Source organism: Vespula pensylvanica, chromosome 1 (assembly GCF_014466175.1).
Source record: "Vespula pensylvanica isolate Volc-1 chromosome 1, ASM1446617v1, whole genome shotgun sequence".
NCBI classification, from domain to species: Eukaryota; Metazoa; Arthropoda; class Insecta; order Hymenoptera; family Vespidae; genus Vespula; species Vespula pensylvanica.
This window is the reverse complement of record NC_057685.1, coordinates 12164810-12171545: the sequence shown is the minus strand read 5'-3', so window position 1 is coordinate 12171545 and position 6736 is coordinate 12164810. Positions and strand designations below refer to the sequence as shown.

The 6736-nt window shown below is 34.1% G+C and overlaps 1 protein-coding gene across 5 annotated transcripts in view; it reads left to right on the top strand.

Moving 5' to 3' along the window:
* Positions 1-2349: 2349 nt before the first annotated feature.
* LOC122632125 (receptor-type guanylate cyclase Gyc76C-like) overlaps positions 2350-6736 on the top strand; it is a 74098-nt gene continuing 69711 nt past the window's right edge. For 4 of the 5 annotated variants that reach the window (XM_043818676.1, XM_043818674.1, XM_043818635.1 and 1 more), the window contains exons 1-2: positions 2350-2683; positions 3279-3906. The gene's annotated coding sequence lies outside the window, so the exon portion shown is untranslated. The remainder of the gene's footprint in view (positions 2684-3278; positions 3907-6736) is intronic. The other variant, XM_043818665.1, reaches the window with a different exon arrangement.

Here is a 6736-nt window from a genome sequence, read left to right as displayed (position 1 = left end):
TTTTCATAAAATTGTTATCTTTGAATACATTATGCGAGAAAATGGGAAATCATAAAATATTGAAAATTTATAATAATTGTGATATCGAAGAAAGTACGATTAAATTAATGACGAAAGAAAAGATATATCATCACTGATAATGTTAATTATAGAACTCTCTTTCTCTCTCTTGTTATTTTTCTTTATATTTTTGTGAAAATGTACTCTTTCAACACATTACACAAGAGAAGATAAGATCATGAAACAGTTAACAGAAAATTTATAACGATCGTAATATCGAAGGAAATATGCTAAGCATAAATATAGAAGTCAAACGTTCTTTCTCGGCGATTTTTAATTATCAATTATTTCACCCAGTGTATCTTCAAAGGGGCGAAATTTACATTTCACTCGAATAATCTTCGCTCGACTTCGTTGATTTTTAGCATTCCCTCCATTCGTTTACGAGAACAAGTTCGAGTAATATAAAGATAGAACGATTCGTGTGAATTACCAGTTATGGTGTTCTCCAGTTTCAAACACAGACGTACATGTATAACATGATATCATTAAGGACAAACGAATGAACAAACCTACTGGAGTCATGGCTCGTTAATCGTTATCAATGCTATTAACTGATAACCGATCGATACTGCTAAAAATTTACTAATAGAAACGATTTTTATTTGAATAAATACAATTTATGTAAGAATTTCGTGAAATTTATTAAAGCATCCTGCGTCTTGATAATGTTTATTTATAATTTAAAGATTAATAATTAAACATAAAAACTCCTTACATGCATACATATATCCGTCATATTTTAATATACATACATTTCTACGCGACTAGAAATCGAAAACGCATCTTCGGTCTCGTCGACGGGAACTAAGCAAACACTGTTAGTCCGCTTAACTTCGACTCGTAAATAAGATTACATTTGAGCAGACTATGGATTTGCAAACAGTTAGGAGCGTAAATGACATCTTCGGTACACGTGCTCGTTCGTGCGAATACATCCAAAGAAAATCTTCTTGCTCTCTTTATCTCTTTACATTCTACGCCAGCACGCATAAAGAAACTAAAGAGTTAAGTGAGTTTCAAAAATATACGAAAATAAGGCCAAAAAAAACGAAGCGCGCAGCGATATCACCGATGGTATATCTACGCGATAAGAAACCAAATTTTGTTTTTAATGAGTCCTCTGTTCATTTGTAAAATAAGCTATTTCGTTTGTTTACGCTATTAAAAGTTATGCATTTTGTTTTCCTTTTTTTTTATCTAAAACTACGACGATAAGTATATTCTTTATAAATACGTTATTGATAGTTATATATTAATTATTGTTACATACATTATTATTGTTATATATTATTATTCTAGTTATGAAGTAAATTTTTAAAAATCGATTTACTACTAAATTTTTTATGAAAATATTCTATTATTATTTAGGAGAATAACTTTTATACGATACCTAATCTTCGCTCAAATTGAAAGTACAAAATATCAAAAAATATTCTCGAACTATAAAATTCAGAACCAATTTTAAATCAATTAAACGTGTATCATTGGCCGTATAAAAACATCAATCTCTTTTTAAACTAAAAAGGAAAGGAAAATAATTTTATATACATATTAAATGCAAAAGGTCAATGTAAAAGGTAAAACATAGAGTAACGAAATATTGTATATTAAATTCAGAGGAAGTAATTAAACGAGGCAACGCATGTAAAGTCACTGCATTTAATTATATTTAATGAATTTGTACCAGAACGATCGAGATGAGTTTGTGAAGAGACACCTGAAAAACATTTACGGTCGTACGCATTTAATAAATAAATCAAAGATGAAAACAGTCAAAATATATATGAATAAATAATATATAAGTAAAATTATGCTTTATCGAAGATAAAAAAAAAAAGGAAAAATTTACAAGAGTCCAGGAAATTCCATTTCGATATCGAGAAATTTTTATAATTTTTCATAATTTCACAAATTTCATATTTTCAAACGTGAAAAATATATTTACTTCGAGTAAGAAAAAAACAAATTAAAATTAACAAAAAAAAAAAAAAGCAAATAAAAATTGAATTCATAACAATTAATAACACTAACTACAATTAATAAATACCAGATTACTGGAAGAAAATGAAGAAATAAAAATAATCAGAAGAAAAAAGGAAAATAAATGAAAAAAACGAAAAGAAAATTAATAAATAGAAAGGAAAATCAGTCGCGTGGAAAAATGTTGATGTTCGGATCACCGCGCGTAAAGATCGATCGCTCGATCATGGTTCGAGAGGAGTCGGAGGGTCGCAGTGGCGCCATCTGAGCGGTAGCAGGCGATACTAGCCCCCTTGCGATCATGTGTTCGCTTCAGTATGTTGCGGCCTCTGCTAAAGCGCGGTCGTATCCGAGTCTCTCGAGCGATTGTTTTTTCGGTCGGGACGATCGTCATCGTCGTTTCTTCGTTAATTCGATCATTATAATCGTCGGTATAATTTTTATCAACGCGGACCAAGTACGTCGTCGACGTAATTGTAAGCAGTGTTACGTTTGAGGACGAGTCACCGAAAAAGCAACGAATCGATTCGATTGATCGCAAGCAAGTGTGCTCGACCTCGTGACCTTCGAATCGTCCGATAATATACGCGATCGCGTTTTGTCGGCTAGTACGGGAGTATCTTCCAAAGAGGAGCTAATAGTAAGAAAGAAAGAAAGAAAGAAAGAAAGAAAGAAAGAAAAAAAGAAAGAAGAAACGAAAACAAAAAGAAACGGAGAGAACGAAAGAAATAAAGAGAGAAATAGATAGATAGATACATACATATATATATATACACATACATATATATATATATACATAGTAGATAGATAAAAGGAGAGCAACGTTCTCCTTTTCTTAATGCAGTGTTCTTATTCTTATTCCTTTTCTTCTTCTTCTTAATTTTCATCTTCCTCGTAGAGTTGGAAGTTTCGCGGCTCCGAGGCCGCGTTCTTCCGCGTTCTCTCCTCCTTTCAAGTGAACGCACGCGCGCGCGCACAAGTACAAGAGCTTCCTCTTTCTTGTTTCTCCGCATCGTCATCATCATCATCATCATCATCATCATCATCATCATCATCTTTCTCTCTTTCTTTCTCTCTCTCTCTCTCTCTCTCTCTCTCTCTCTCTCTCTCTCTCTCTCTCTCTCTCTCTCTCTCTCTCCCTCATCATAATAGAAGAAGAGACGAGAGATACTCCGTTGATCGTGCGCGCCTATACGAGTGAGTGCTATACCTTCGTTGTTTTTTTTTTCATGAAGATTTCATCGGATTATCCATCGACACGCGTCGTATCATACATCGTACATACATACACGCATACGAACGAATCAACAAACAATAAACAAACAAACACATAACACTTAAATATAACGAGAAATAAACGTCATTGAGGAAAAGAAAGAAGAAAGGAAGGAAAGAAGAAAGGAAGAAAAGAAAGAAAGAAAGAAAGAAAGGAAGAAAGAAAGAAAGAAAGAAAGAAAGAAAGAAAGAAAGAAAGAATATAGTACAACATTAATAAATCGGAGAAGATAGTGTTACGCTGGTGTTGCCGGTGTACTGCACGTAAACCGTCATCGAGTAGTATCATCCATCTCGCTCTTTCTAATATCACTCTCTTTCTCTCTATCGCTCCTTTCCGGCGAAGAGTAGAGAAAGAGAAAGAGAAAGAGGAGGAGAAGGAGAAAAAGGAGGACCAAGTTCGCCGACTTTTTCGCGAGGATGTCGAGGTAGCCTACCGAGCTTCCCTCCGAGCCCTCGCGAATATACACACTCGCACGCACCAACACATATACACCCGTCCAGGACGAAACACACATCGACGAAGCACTCCACTCTCTTTCATCCGCGGGATTGGATTACCATGCTGGACACGGCCACGAGTCGCAGGTAACAGAGAACCGTGTGCGCACCCTACCTATCTCTCTCTTTCTCTCTCTTTCTTTCTCTGTTTTTCTCTTTATCTCTCTCCGTTCTCCCTCTCTTTCGATACACACTCTTCTCTTCTCTTCTCTTCTCTTCTCTTCTCTTCTCTTCTCTTCTCTTCTCTTCTCTTTCTCCTTCACCAATCTCTATCTTCGTCTTTCTCTCTTCTTTCTTCGTCCATCGACTTGAAGCAGCATATTCTCCTCTCTCTTTCTCTTTCTTTCTCTTTCGTCGTCTATATCTGTCCATCCTTGTCGCGTCCATTCGTATACTCCTCTCCGCCATCATCATCTTTCCTCTCTCTCTCTATTTCTCCTCTCTTCTTCTCTCTCTCTCTCTCTCTCTCTCTCTCTCTCTCTCTCTCTTTCTCTCTCTCACGGTCATGGCACGTCCAACGAAGAAGAAGAAGAAGAAGAAGAAAAGAATCTTCGTACTCCGCTACCACGCGACTCCTCTCGACTCGATACATCCGCTCGACTTGCCGCCTCTTTCTCTTTCTCTTTCTCCTTCTCTCTCTTTTTCTTTCTCCTTCTCTCTCTCTTTCTCTCTCTTCCTTTAGGAAAGATATCTCGAAGTCGTCGTCTCGAGATCGTCTCGAGATCATGCGGATTCGCTCTCTTTTCTTATCTTCCGTTTCTCTATCTCTCTTCTTTCTTTCCCTTCTTCTTCTTCTTCTTCTTCTTCTTTCTCCTCTTCGTTCTCCTTTTTCTACTTCTTCGTCCTCTTCGTCCTCTTCGTCCTCTTCGTCTTCTTCGTCTTCTTCGTCTTCTTCTTCCTCCGATCGAGAAATTCGAATCGGGATGCCACGAGCACGCGCTCTCGGATGCTTTCTCACGGTTTTAACCCTTTGCACTCAAGCTATTTTTAGACCTGGTTCTCGGCCAACTTCGATTTCTTCCTTCGATAGGCCTCTCGACTTCGTAGTGAAAGCTCTAACCTATTGGATCTATCTATCTTCTCTCTAGTTTGTAAGAAAAGGATATTATCCTTGGTTGTTGTTTTTGTTTGTTTGTTTTCTTTACTCCCTTCCTCCACTTCTCTTTTTTCTTTCTTTCTTTCTTTCTTTCTTTCTTTCTTTCTTTCTTTCTTTTTTCTCTTTTTTTTCTTCTCCCCTTTATGTTTTATTGTTATTCTAACAATAAGTTTGAAGATTTATACTCTCGTCTCTTTCTTTTTTGTATAATTGTAAGCTTCCTCTCGAGAGTCACGTGTTCTGGACTTTACATATGTATATATATATGTATGCATATATATATATATATACATATACATATACTTGGAAATGAGGCGAGACGTAAATATTTGAAGTTCACTTTGAATTGTATTCGACAGGGCGATGGCTCTGAGTATGTATGTATGTGTACTCATACACCGACAAGAGCTTGGCAATTTGATCGTTCGACCTATTGAGAACGTATGTCTTTATTGTTCAAATAATTACGAAACAAATGTAATTTAAATTGATGTTAAAAACAGAAATTAATAGACGAGACTATTTAGAAACGAGTAATGTACATTCGATATCGTTTCGTTATTATATTGATAATATTCCAATATTCTTTTTATATTAATAATGTACTGATAATAATTATTAGTATGATTATTATTAATACGTTATTATTAGTATATTATCAATATAAAAAAAATATATAATATATTATTTTACTATTAATATATTAATAATATAGCCAATAATTTTTACTTATTTGTAAGTCTGTATGAAGCGATATAATATTCTGAAAATTGGAATATTATTCTGAATATTAAAAAAAGAAAAAAAAAGAAGAAAAAAAATTTATTCTTATGCAAACAATATTTGCATAAGAATTTCATATTGGATTTTGTAATCTCCTCTTAAAGCACGTTTGAAATTTTTCCACTCGAGTTTTAAGTATGTTACGTCTCAAGAATGAACGCTCGTCTGGCTTTACTCAAAGATAAGGACGATTAACAGGTGATTTTTATTTCGAGCATGATGAAAGGAGGATGATTATCGCGATGGATTACGTACTACGTTCGTTATTATATCACTTTTCAACGATCGTCGTATCAATATATATATATATATATATATATATATGTGTATATATGTATATATATCTATGTATGTATGTATATATGTACATATGTATGTTTATATATATATATATATATATATGACGTCATCATTATCAAAATGATCATCGATAGATGCCATCGTTATTACGAAATCATTTTGGTTGCAATTCATTAACGTATTTCTTTATTTAATTATTATACAGCGTAAAACAACGTGTCGATCACAAAATTTATATACATATATATATATATATATATATATATACACACACATATATTTTCATTATCATAATCAATTATATATGATAATTGGATATGATATCCTCGATAAAATAATTTAGTTTCACTTTTGTTTTTCTTAATTTTTGCTTTTAAATAATTTTGCTAAATAAATACTTGCGTTGTTTTTAATAAATTTACATAAATTTGTTTTGCGAATGAAAAAAAAATATATTTTGTTTTTATCGTTTAATCCATACGACATTGGCGTAAGAATCACAGAGAACATACAACCGAACGTACCGAGTCCAACGAAGAACTCCATGCTTAACAATCTTAACAAGGCGCAACGATCTCCTTCGAGCATTATTACTTCACGGTCAAGAAACTCTATTTGCTTGGTAGCTTAACGAGCGATAACTCTTCGACGTTTAATCGTTCCGCAGGACGGTTCGTCGCTCTGCGAGTTCTCTCTCTCTCTCTCTCTCTCTCTCTCTCTCTCTCTCTCTCTCTCTCT